Here is a 13,939-nt window from a genome sequence, read left to right as displayed (position 1 = left end):
ATGCACCTCTCAAAGTTAACGCTGTCCTTCTCTTTCAGCCTTGCTCGAAGAGCCTTGCCCGAAGAGTCTTGCTCGACGAGACTTGCCCGACGAGACTTGCCCGACAACGCCCAGAAACGAAGCAGAAGCCCGACAGCAGCCCTCAACCGGCGCCAACCTCCAGGGGAGCTGTGTGCTCGTCGGCCAGGAAACATCCCTAACGAAAATTCCTGCCACGAACAGTAGCTTTACTAATATCTTCAAGACTTCAACCCAAGATAAAATCCTGTAGGACATAAATCATTAATTGATGTGACGTGTACTCAAAATTATTTAGAGAAATACATGGAACTTGGACCCTAAGTCACGAGAACGAGAATGGATAAACATGGTCAAAAGGGGAACTTTTGATATCAAATTCTACAAGCTCAAAACAAGGAAAGTATCATGAATTTGAGAGAGAAATCAAAGAACTATTTGATAACCATTTTATTTTTAGTTTTTAAGCTTAGATATGAAGACTTGGTGTGATGGCAAGTGCCTTCGCCCATGAGCGGTAAGTCTCGGGTTCGAGACTTGGGAGCAGCCTCTCCATAAATGGGGGTAAGGCTAGCCGACATTCACCTCTCCCAGACCCTGCGTAAAGCGGGAGCCTTGTGCACTGGGTACGACCTTTTTAAGCTTAGATATGAGGTCAATAAACAGGGTAAATGAGGGCTTAAAAAGAGTGATGGGAGAGAGAGGACAAGAAGTAAGAAAGATGGACTACAAACAAAATCTTAAAGTGAAAACAACTTAAAATAGATTTTGGTTTTTAGTTTTCATTTTGTGTGTTTTTCCTTTACATTCTTCAATATATCTCTCACCATTCTTCATCCATTTTTCTGTTGGAAGTGTGCCCTAAAAGCCAATCATGAAATGATATTTTACAAACATTTCACATATCTTAGATGTTTCTGATTATAGGATTGTCAATTGAGCAATAACAATCTGATAAGACTCGTACATACTATGTCTCTCAGCTCATTTGTCTAAAAAATATCAAGTATGCATGCGCTCAATGGAGGGTGTTCACTGAGCACAATCAAACATGAGTTCTCATACTCATGTTGTCATTTGACTTGAGACACCATAATTATGATGTGGAGATGTCTTTGGTCATCTGACGATGCGTCATAACCATGGTTTGTTCCACTCATTATTGGGGTCCTAGACTTATCATGGAGGCCTATGAGTGTGCAACAGGGGATTTTTAACCTTCATCCTTAGAAAGAGAATACCTTGATATAATTCACGAGTCTCTGGTCTGAGCCCACGGTTGTGATTAGGAAGTACATTCCCAATCACATTCACATGAATCAAATAGATAAACTAGCAACCAAACAATGTGGTCAAGAGTATTGTGTATTGCATTGTAATTCCTTTCGAACGGGTTCTCTGACTCTTCTGGTTAGATTGGGTAGCTATGACACATTATTAGGTGTCAATCATAGCTTGTGAAAGCCCTGAGGATTAACATCACTAGTCTTCATTAAAGAGACAATTGAAAGGTAGTTTCAATGCACAATCAATTAGTAAGAGTTTTAATTGCCCACTACCTTGATAATTAGAACTTCAGATTGTTACCTATTGGAATCTTCTGTAATTAAAATTTAACTTTGCACAGTAGACTAATCAGATAAGCTAGTCAACTAGTTATAGGTTTGTTAGTGACATAAAGTATAGTTGCAAGAAATACACTTAATTGATTATTACGTCCCACTAGTCAAAGTCTACCTTGATCTATCTCACAACAAGAATTCACAAACAGTAGCTCATTCACTTATCAGTTCATTAAGCAAGCACCATGACAGTAAGTGACATTAGCAACTATATATGCAGGTAAGTGAAATCAAATTACACACATCAAGTTTTTGCTTGAAAAATCTCCTAACCAGGTTAAAAAACTTGGTACTCCAAGAAGTCCAGTCCACTAGTATAAAATAAAGGTTCATACAAAGTTTAACACATAAGCTCAAGTTCCTAGAACTAATCTAAAGAGAAGCTTGTACTTTTATGCAACCTTCAATCACGCCTAGCAACAATAAGCTCAATCTTCAAAAGCATGGCAGTTTCATCTTCCAAGCGTATCATCTTGTGGCACCAGGACCAACCAACGAACTATGCATATTTTTAAAGCAAGGTCTTTTTCAACCCCTGAAATAATACGACTCGGATAAGACCTAATGAAGGAAGAGAAGACCAAGGCATTGGGTTTACAAGTTAGCCCAATCGAACTAGAGGAAATATCTTCAAGCGTTACGGACGACCACTCAACGGTTTGATTTGACTATCAAGTAGGTCGATCACCTTTTTGTAAAGTACTTTTCGACCGCTTAAAGAAAGCTGGTAAACTGACAACTATATATCACAAAGTATCAAGGGCTTGCTTACTTAGACACCAAACCTAAGCTATGTGTTGGCCATTAGCAAGAGTAGAGGCTTTTTAAAAGACATAAAGGCTGTCAGATCAAGCGCTTGAGCGTGGGTTACCACTACCCTAGGGTCGCGCAAGGCGTTTGGTACGTGTTTGCCCAGAAAAATATACAATCAGACATGAACAAACGTTACTCCTTTACCACGTGTCGACTAAATGACAGAGGAGTAGCTAGCAAGTCATGTCTTCGTACGTGGTTCATTAAATTGAAAACGATGAAGTACTTGACCTGAGGGTTTTAGGGGCTCACTGACGGCATATATAAGAGGGATGAATACCTCTTATAAATGGTCGGACACAAGATAGAATAGAAAGATTAGACTATTACCAAGCGTTTCTTGTAACCAATATTCGATATATACATCTAAGCATTACAGTGGACATAGCCTAATTTTGAGGAGTGAACCACTTAATCCTTGTTGTTAAGTTATTACAGTTTAATCCCGAGCCTAACAAGGGTCGACCATACTGGTCCTTGTTAACTTTCCATTTTTAGCGTTAACACATATGATATGAAGAGATGAGATGCGAGATTTGGATTTGAAAAATCAAAGCTAATTTCTTTAATCAAACATTTAGACTGAAGGAACCAACTAGCAATCCAACAACAAAGACCTATATGAATATTTGGAATATGCTTGAGATCAGTAAACCATGTTCAAACATTCTTATGAAAAACATGTTGGTAAGTTAGCACCAAGTTTTTTTTTATAGAAGAACACATAGAAGAGGCTAAAACCAGAAAACACTCTCTCAAATAATCTATTCAAAACCAAAAACAAAAGAGTTTGAAATCAAGGATTTAAGAAAGCATTTTCATAGATAACTTTATAGATTTTCAATGAAAAACTTTATCCATGAAAATGCTTGTAGGTTCTAGGGTTCCTAAACTGGAGAGGAAAAAAAAAACACTCTTTTCAAGGTGATATCCTAAGACCATCTCCAACCAAAGGGCCCAGAGGGCCAGAGGGTTGAAAATAGCCCGAAAACTATCTCCAACCGAGGGCTAGGCCAAATGGCTCATGGGCCCCACGAGACAAAAAAGGGCCAAAGAGCCAACTTGTTGGCCCAATCCAGCTAGCCTTGGGCCGGGCTGGATTTTTCATTATTAATACATTTTCTGTCGGATATATCCGACAATATTGTCCTCTTTTTTTTTTTGGGCCAATTTTTTATTTTTTTTTTAAATTCCCCCTTTTTTCCTATAAATACCTAAGCCATTCCTACACTATTTTTCACATAAGTTTCACCCTTTTTAAATTAAAGTTGTTGTAGTTTTTAAATTTAAATAATAAATTATGTTTGGCCCTGTAGCCCTCGGTTGAAGACGGTTTTTTGTCACAAGGCTAAAACGAGCCCTATGACCCTCAGCTGGAGATGAAGGCAAATATGGCCATGTACTGTTCATTAAAATATTAATATCTTGGAGGACCAGAGGGCTAAAATGAGCCATCTGGCCTGCCTTCGGTTGGATATGGCTTAACAGCCCCCAAAAACCAATGGCCACCACCCAAAGCTTTTTATCAAGAAAATGTTTTCTTTGGAGCATTTGATGTACAACCCACAAGGACACTTGTCAAATACAAATTAAATTTGAAAAAAAAATAAAAATCAAGGGTTAGAAATTCACTCTCGTAAGGAAGAATTCAGACAAGCCCACACATAGGTTATTTTTATATTTTATTTTATTTTTTTTAAAATGTGTGCCAGACAAAGGCACTAGTCAGAATGAATGAAAAACTCAATCATAAAAATGCATATATACATGAACCAGTTAAAGAGACATATGGCGGTTAGGGATATAGAGAGGAAGACATTTTAGATGGTAGAAACTATATAGGGAGTCATATAATGATTAGATACTTTGATTAAGAGCGTTTAAGACTATTTACATTAAATTATGATTTTTTATACAACGTTATATTTGCATTAAGGGGTTGCAGTGGAGGGAATGATTTGGTTACGAGCTTGTCATTTATTAGTTTCCAACCTAAGAGCTTTCACTTACAAGTGAAGAGAAATACTACTTGTTGCCCTTCATCTTGCGTCGTTCCAACAACTGGCGGGGAGCACCTCAGAATACGATCGTGCACAGTAAATGGTAATCCATATTATACCTAAGGTCAACTTCAGTTCACTAAACCAAGGTTCTTTTCATGTAGTGATTAAGATTCATAGAAAGATATTGACTAGACGTCTGATGTATTAGACTCGACTTTATCTTTCATGGAACAAATAGGGTAAGTAGGCCTAACTACCACACTACACGTATAGATGCAAACCCTCTTGTTACAGTATGTGTGACTTTCACCGCATACAACTTGCACAAAGAATCCTAAATGCATCCCAAGCCTTTTCATCCACCTTTCATATTCAATCCTTCGATCAAACTTGGGTTCCCCAGGCTCTATGAAATAGTGGTCTTTCCTCTGCTTATTGTATGTATTAGCTTGGCTTCGTCCAAAACAAAGGGGCACTCCGATGGGCGTGTGCATGTAGGAAGGCTGACCACTACATAAGTAAAAAAACTACAACTACATGCCAAGCAAGAAGCGATTCGCTTCTATACTTGTTGGGATTGAATATAGATGGGGAATCTATAGATCGTAGTAGTTCACCAACCTCTATGACTAACATACGGTACAATTTCACTTCACGGCACAACAAAAAAAGAAAAGAAAAGAAAGAGTGTCACTTGGTGGGTCCCCTACGATGGTTGATGCCTCAATTTTCTTTTATGTTGTCTATAACAAACAAGTAGGAGAGGCAGGATGAGAAGAAAGAATGCTTTCCAATGTGTTTTATTCTTCTCAATAAGAGGTATATATACAATCATATACAATCCTATCATAATAAGGAAAGAATAAATACAATTGATTATAAGAAATACATCCCAAACTAGGAAGCCCAAGATAATAGGAATCCCTCGATCGTAGGAATCCCAATACAAGTCAACACTCCCCCTCAAGTCGGTGCATATATGTCACACATGCCCAACTTGTCTAGAAACCTCGAGAACTTGTCGCTAGAAACCGCCTTGGTGAGAATGTCCACTACTTGGTCTTCAGTTCTTATAGAAGGAACCTCAATTACCTTACTATCCAACTTCTCCTTAATAAAGAACCTCTTAACCTCCAAAAGCTTGGTCCGACCATGTTGCACTGAATTATGAGCAATATCTTGAGCCGCTTTATTATCACATAATAACTTCATTGGCTGAGTATGTTTGACCCCCAAATCTTGTAACAGAAACTTAAGCCACAAGATCTCACAAATACCAAGTGCCATACCTCTATATTCGGCTTCTGCACTTGACCTTGCTACTACATTTTGCTTCTTGCTTCTCCACGTTACTAGATTTCCCCCAACAAAGGTGAAATATCCGAATGTTTGGTGCCTATCATCCGTTGATCCTGCCCAATCAGCGTCTTAATAACCTCAACTATGAAATGCCCATTTTTCCAAAACAAAATTCCTTTACCTGGACTTCCTTTCAATAACTCAATATTCTCATAACGGCACTCATATGTTGTTCTCCTAGATTGTGCATATATTGACTAACTACACTTCATACATGAGCAAGATCTGGCCTAGTATGAGCCAAATACATTAATCTTCCCACTAGTCTTTGGTACCTCCCTTTATCAACTAGCACCTGGTTCTGAAAAATACCCAGCTTCATCCCTTATGCCAACAGAGTAGTCACCGGCTTGCATGCCGACATGCCGGTTTCTTCCAATAAGTTAAGGATGTACTTCCTTTGTGACAGAAATATCCTGGACTTGCATCTCGACACTTCAATCCCAAGGAATATTTTAAAGAACCAAGATCTTTCATTTCGAATTCCGTAGACAAATATTTCTGCAAGGCCGCTTGCTCAATGGGGTTGTTATCGGTAACCACTATATCATCCACATATATAATGAGAATTGTAATCCTTTTATTCTTGCATTTCAAAAATAATGTGTGATCTTAATTACTCTGCCTATAACCGAATGCTCTCATGGACTTAGTGAACCTACCAAACAAAGCTTTTGAAGCCTACATACCTTTTGTTTTGACATGCCCGGATCATTACTGTTGGAAATGTGCCCTAAAACCAATCATGTGATGATACTTTACAGACATTTCACATGTTAAACTAATCTAGTTTAATATCAAGGGCAAAGATTATTGTTTTAAGCCGTCTCATATAAATGTTATATGCTTAAACGATAAGTCCAAGGAATATGTAATTAGGAGAATGTAATTAAAACAAGTTAGATTTATGAGACCATTCTCTTTCGTATACATATCCTAAACGTTCCTGATCATAGGATTGCCAATTGGGCATTGACAGTCCGTTAAGATCAGTACGTGCTGTGTCTTCTCTCATGGAGAGTGACTGGTCTCGAGTCATTGGTGTGATTGACACCAAGACAAGCATATAGGTGCTCAATAGCGAATGAGTCCACTGAACACGATCAACGAAGAGTTCTCATACTCATGTCACATGAGAACTCATGGTTGGGATAATGCAAAGTAGTCATTTGACCTGAGGCATCATATTTGTCTTGTGTTTAGGTCCTTGATCTTTGATTATATCAAAGTCACCCCATCCGTGGGTGTCCACGGCATCGTCGGAGTTAAGCCTCTTAGCCATGGAGGCAAGTGAATGCGCAACAAGGGATCTCTAACCTTCAAACTGTTTGGGGGAGAATACTCTATGATATGATTAAGAATCTTCGGCCAGAGTATGAATGAGATTTAGGAAGTCGTTCCAAATCACATTCAAGGTAATCATATAAGCACACGAATCACATTGGATAGTAGACATGAATAAACTATCAAACCAAACAATGTGGTCAAGAGTATTGTATTAGAGAAAGACCGTATTGCATTTGTAATCCTAAACTGAATAGGTTCTCTACCTCTTCTGATTAGCTTGGGTAACCATGATATGCTGCTAGGTGTCACTCATGGTTTGTGGAAGCCCTAAACGTGTATAATCACTAAAGGGAGAATTGAAAGTAAGTTTCAATTCACAATCGATTTGAAATGGTTCTAATCGCCCACTGCCTCGCTAAAAGGAACCTAATGGATCGTACACCGTGTAAGGCATAGATTGAAGAAACAATGGAGATGAGTAAGAATAATGAAATGGTTTAATTATTTATGGCAAGGATTAATTAATATGTTAATTAATCAAACGAATCAAGTTCGTTAAAAGACCACGGGTTAGTTTTGGGCCTCAAGGCCCAATGGGCTTCGAACGTCAAGCCCATTGACTTAAGTTGTATGACAACTTAATGACAAATAATTCACAAAGGCCTTAAAAGCCCAATGAAACCCTATGGCCGGCCATTTTGTTAAAAGAGTGGGTTTTGGACTTAATTACAAGTTTGCCACTCCAATGAATAAAGGTATAAATATGACTTTATAGCCAAAATTCATTTAGGGTTTTTTTTTTGGGGAAAGGATGAGAACATAAGCTTTCCTTTCTCTCTAAAGTGGCCGGCCTCCTTGGAGGGTTTAGCTAGCAATCCTACTACTCTAAGGTCACTCATTTCTTCTCCAATCTAACCTTGGTGAAGAGACTTAGAGGTTCTCAATTTTGGGAACTTGGAGAACCATTTCATCCATCCAAATCCATAGATCTAAGATGCAAGGAATGAAGGCCCTCTCTTTGGGTGATTAGCCTTTGCTTATGCAAAGAGGAATCTACAAAGGTATAATTTCTCAACTAACAAATGTTGTTTTAAGTTGAGTCAAGGTTCACCAATCTACTAGGCTTTGAATTTAATGGGTAATGTTTTGTTTTAAGTGCATGCAAGCATGATTCCGCCTTTAATTTGTTAATTGCATGCTATAGATGTTGCTCAAATGAACATGTTTTTCACAAAATTTCCTTCAATTACACCCTGGTGGAAGGTCCATGTAAATCTCCTTGGTTAGATCTTCGTGGAGGAACATATTTTTTACATTGAATTGTTGCAATGGCCAATCTAGGTTCGCAGTTAAGGACAATAGGACACGAACCGTATTGATCTTGGCCACTAGTGTGAAATTTGATAGGAGCATATTTATGCGACTTAGTTAGCTTGTTTTCTTGCATTTTCATAGTTTATTTGTGTTTATTATAGTGTTTAAGCTATTTTCGTGTGTTTGTAGGTCCAAATGACAAAGTTGGCAAGAAAGTGCAATTTGGAGCATTTTGAGGCAGTTTTGGGCATCAAATGGATAGCTTATGAATGGAGCAAGATGGATGGACGAATTGGAAGTTCAAGAGGCTAGGAATGTGCTAAAAAGATGAAGAAAATAAATCCAAGACAAAGAAGATAAGGAATCAGCTCAAAAGAAGGAACATTATCCAAAACCTTATCCAACCTTATCTTATCCAAACTAACCTTATCTTATCTTATCATTTCCTAATCTAGCATTATCCAATCTTATCTTATCCAAATCAGTTTGTGCCTTAATTCCAGCCATTTATAAGGGATAATTATGCATTTAAAATATATATTTTAGATTCTAGAAGCCTTATCTCCTCTCCCTACAAAAGTGACGCCCCAACCCCTTATAGAACCCTTTTTCCTAGTTGTGCTGCACCCTATATCCTTATTCATGATGGTTTTTTTATATGTAAACCTAATCCCCTTTGGTTTCTGATTGTTTTAACCCATTCCACTTGGATTTTGATTACATAAACCTTGTCCCACTTTGATTTCAGAAACCTATCCTAACCCTTAGGGATTGTGCCTTTCTCTCCCTATGAATACAAGTGCACATCATTCATTAAGATCACCACCCTCTACCCACCTTTCATCACAAATTCGTCCCCTTCATCCACACCACACATACAAGAGCCGAAACATCAGAAAATACATATTTTTTGCACAGATTTGCAAGGAAGGAAGGAGAGGAGACCCTTGGAGTTGTGCCTACCATTCAAGTTTGGATTGTTGGAGCGTTGCTAGGTGTATTCTATCCTTAGTTTTAATTCAATGTTTAATTTAATGTTATCTTCAGTTTTTAAAGACATGTGTAACTAAGTTCTTATTAGTTAGTGAACTTTTGTTTAATATGAATTGATTCCTTTCAGTTATTGTTTCGTAAAACATGGATATGATTTACTTATCTATTTGATTGATAACTTATTCTTGTGTGTTGATTAAGGATGCATACTTAGTTTGCATGCATGAATTTGATGCTAAATTATAAGGGACTGTCACCTAATCGTTAGGAACTTATAATTACAAGTAGTGGAGATTGTTAGTCACAATCGTGTTAAGTAGATTCTTGGCAAGAGTATCATGCAGTTCATAGTTATGATTGCCTTGTCAATGCTTATGATTTCCATGGAACTTAATGATCTTTGAATGTATCTCTATCATGCTGTTCATATATGGAACTTGATGAGAATAATTTGGTTGCGATGCGTTGTCCATTCAATTGAATGAATTTATGGAAATCTAAGAGTTAATTTGTGCATTCACGATTAATTTGAGGCATTGTCGTTCATGGTTTAAAGAAACAATACTGAAAATCGATTTATGTTCCATATGTTTATGTGTGGAGAAGGATCCTCTAACTAGCCTATTTCACCATCCAATTCACCCAATTTCATGTCTAGTTTGCTTTAGTTTACAATGTGTTTAGTTTAATCAAATTCGACTAGATCAACCCCCCTTTCAATTAAGTGTCTTAGATTAGTTAAAAATGTGTTTCAATCTGTCCAAATTAGTGTTTTGAGTCTCACTAGTGTTAAATTCGTCCAAATAGTTCTTAGAACCTGTTTTGAGTCTTTTAAAGTTAGTTTTGCTGATTTGAGTGTTTTAGGTCAGTTTAGAGTCTATAGAGTCTAGTTTTGTGTTTTTAAGTCTAGTTTAGTGTTTTAAAGTTTAATTTAAGTAGATTAGCATCCCTAGTTAACTCCCGGTTTAGAACGATTCCTACTTGCTTAATACTACAATTACATATTCAATAGGTTTTAATTTGTGTGTTAGAATATTTCACATCAAATTTTGGTAATTTCGTGTCGTTTTGTTTTAATTTGTGTTTTAATTTGTGTCCGTGTGTTTGTGTGTCCTTGCCGTGCCTTACTACTTAGTTGCTGATTGTGTTGTTTCTTCGTTTCAGGTACTAGTTTATAACTCGTAGTTCTTAACATATTAGTGCAAACATCTTGGAGAAGAAAGAGGAAGCAACCGGAACCTGATCCACCTAGTTCAAGTTCAGAGGCCGAATCTGAATTTTAAGAACAAGAAGAAGAAGAGGAAGTCATGGCAGCGGACAATCGTACAATCAAAGAACTCTCGGCCTCGGGTTGGCCAATGTCGCACCCATTTGCATTCAATACCCCGTGGCTGCTCAAGGCAAGACCAATGAGTTCGAATTGAAGTCGAGCTGGTTACATCACATTCCCAAATACCATGGGTTGTCCATGGAAGATCCAAACAAGCATCTTAAGGAGTTTGAAGTGGTTTGTTCAAGCATGACACCCATCAATGTCGATGGGAAAATTTTGATGATGAAGGCCTTTCCATTCTCTATTTTGGAAAAGACTAAAGATTGGCTTTATGAATTAGCACCCGGAATGGTCACTTCTTGGGAAAACATGAAGAGGGCATTTTTAGAGAAGTTTTTCCCCACTTCGAGAGTCATTCTTTTGAGGAAGAAGATTAGTGGCATTCAACAAAGCCAATAAGAGTCATTTCCAGCACACTATGAGCGTTTTAAGGGTCTTGTCGCCTCATGTCCTCAACATCAAATGAGAGAAGAACTTTTACTTCAATACTTTTACGAATGACTTATTCTAATTGAGCGATAAATGCTAGATGCTTCAGTAAGAGGAGCATTGGTAGACAAAACACCAATGGCTGCAAAGACCTTAATTGCCAACCGAGCGTTGAATGCACAACAATACAAATGACTTGGACAAAAAGACCCCCCCCCCAAAAAATGCACAACAATACAAAGGACTTGGACAAAGAGACCCCCCCACGGCAGCAAGTCAATGAGGTAAGTTCTATGTCCGACATTCAATCACAATTAACTAACCTCACTTCTATTGTATCTCAGATGACCGAAGGGATGAAGATACAAGGACCAAGTGTTTGTGGCGCATGTTCTATGCATGGACATCGCAATGACCAATGCTCTCAATTGATTGAGAATGGAGGTTGGGAAACCTTCAATGCCGTTGGTTTTCAAGGCCACAATCAGCAACATAATGACCTCTATTCCAACACTTACAATCCGGGGTGGAGGGATCACCCAAATTTCAAGTGGAGAGAACCACAACAACCTTCCCAACAAGGAAGATTTCGGCCACAACCCCCTAGGATGTATCAAAGGCCATACGCACCACCACAAGTCCAACCATAATCTGCCCAAACCAATTCAGGTACATCCATGGATAATGATCAAATTGTTTAATTACTAACTTCTTTGGTGCAGTGGCAGCAAAATCAAAGCAAAACAATGCTCAATCAAGCTAAGGAGGTGGAAGAGTTGAAGAAACAAATGGGCCAAATGGCAGAGTTCATAGGGCAATTCAAAGAGTAAGGCAAACTGCCTAGTACAACTGTTGTGAATCCAAGGGTATGATTTGAATTCGTCAAGGCCATAACATTGAGAAGTGGAAAAGAAGTTGGAACGGACCCCCAACCATCAAAATCTGCCCAAACGGAGGACGAAAAACTGCAACAAGAGGAGGATGTCCAACGCATACCCACGGCAAGGAAGGAAACAACCTTTCCGTGCACTCCTACACTTCCTAAACCATCCAATTCGACCAAGGTAAGTCCTAATTCGAATTTGTTTAGTTCTATTCCACTAAATGTGCCCTTTCCTAGCAGGTTTATGCAAACCAAGAAAAAAGAGGATGAAAAAGACATTATGGAGACGTTTAGGAATGTGCACGTCAATATTTTGCTCCTTGATGCTATAAAGCAAATCCCGAAGTACGCTAAGTTTTTAAAGAAGCTTTGTACAACAAGGAAACAGATTCGGGAGAAAAAGGTGGTACATATGAGTGAGAATGTCTCTGCCATGTTGCAAAGAAAGCTGCCACCTAAATGCAAAGATCCAAGTAGTTTCACTACCCCTTGTGTAATTGGTAATACAAGGTTTGAACATGCCATGCAAGATTTAGGTGCATAAATTAATGTCATGTCATATTCTGTTTATGCATCTATGAATCTAGGAGAGCTTAAAAATGATGGTGATATTATTCAACTAGCCAATCGATCTAATGCCTACCCGAAAGGAGTTTTGGAAGATATTTTGGTGCAGGTAGACCATTTGATTTTTCCTGCAGATTTCTATGTGCTTGACATGAAGGATTCAGCCCACTCTCCACCATCATCAGTCTTACTTGGACGACCTTTCGTGAAAACATCTCAAACCAAGATTGATGTGGCCAAGGGAGCGTTAACAATGGCGTTTGGTGGTGATATGATTAACTTTAAAATTCCTGAATCTCTTGAGAATTCTAATGATGTTCGTTCTTGTTTTTCCATTGATGTAATAAAAGATGTAGGGCAGGAAAATTCTGCACCAATTAAGAAGGATGAATTTCGAACCACCAAAAGACGAGGGAATTGAAGTGGAGCACAAAGAACGCACCACTAACCTCACAATGCACAATCTGGCCGAGAGCACCATTGAAGAATCTATTGACAGTGCTGCCACTTCATTGCAACACATTGGTTAGCCATCTAGTCCGATTTCAATTCCCATTTCAACTAATAGGTTGTTACCTTCTTTGGTGCAGGTCCCCAATCGAATCCATAATGGTGGGAACATTTACATTGACTTTAGAAAGCTAAATGCTACAATCAGGAAGGATCACTATCCTCTTCCATTCATAGATCAAATGCACGAGAATTGTGAGGTGCATGCCGTGAAGGACATACCCCTCCATGCTATGGGCCCTATTCAAGCTTAAATGGAGGTATCGTCTGGCTGGAAGACGTTAAAGCAAGCGCTTCTTGGGAGGCAACCCATGTGTTCAAATGAGGGATTGAAGGAATTCGAGCTCCATAACTAGATTTGCGTTCTTAAACTCTAATCTCTCTTGATTTTACTTTGCCATGCTTGTTGTGCTTGTTAGTTGTGTTGTTTGCTTGCTTTTATGTGAGTCTTTCTTTGAAACATTGAGGACAATGTTTGGTTTAAGTGTGAGGGGGTAAACAAGTGTTTTTATTGAAAATTCGTGGTTTTTTTCACCTAGCATTACTAGAGTTGTTTTTCATTGTTTTTAAGTGTTTTTAGAGTATTTTGGAGTGTTTTAGTATATTAGAAAAAGTTATGAAAAACCCAAAAAGAGTTGTTTTTGTGTGTTTGTGTCTTAGGATACATTCCAACACAATGATGAGGATTTGGTTTTTAATTACATGACTGTTAAAGAAAGTTACAAACATGGGTGGAAGTTTGATATGCTCTTTGGTTTATGCTTGGTTCGAGTTGTCGTTTACGAATTCACATGTAATCACAAAGAAA

This window comes from Malus domestica, chromosome 11 (assembly GCF_042453785.1).
Source record: "Malus domestica chromosome 11, GDT2T_hap1".
Classification (NCBI taxonomy): Eukaryota; Viridiplantae; Streptophyta; class Magnoliopsida; order Rosales; family Rosaceae; genus Malus; species Malus domestica.
The sequence above is the reverse complement of the archived record's forward strand: the minus strand, read 5'-3'. Positions refer to the sequence as shown.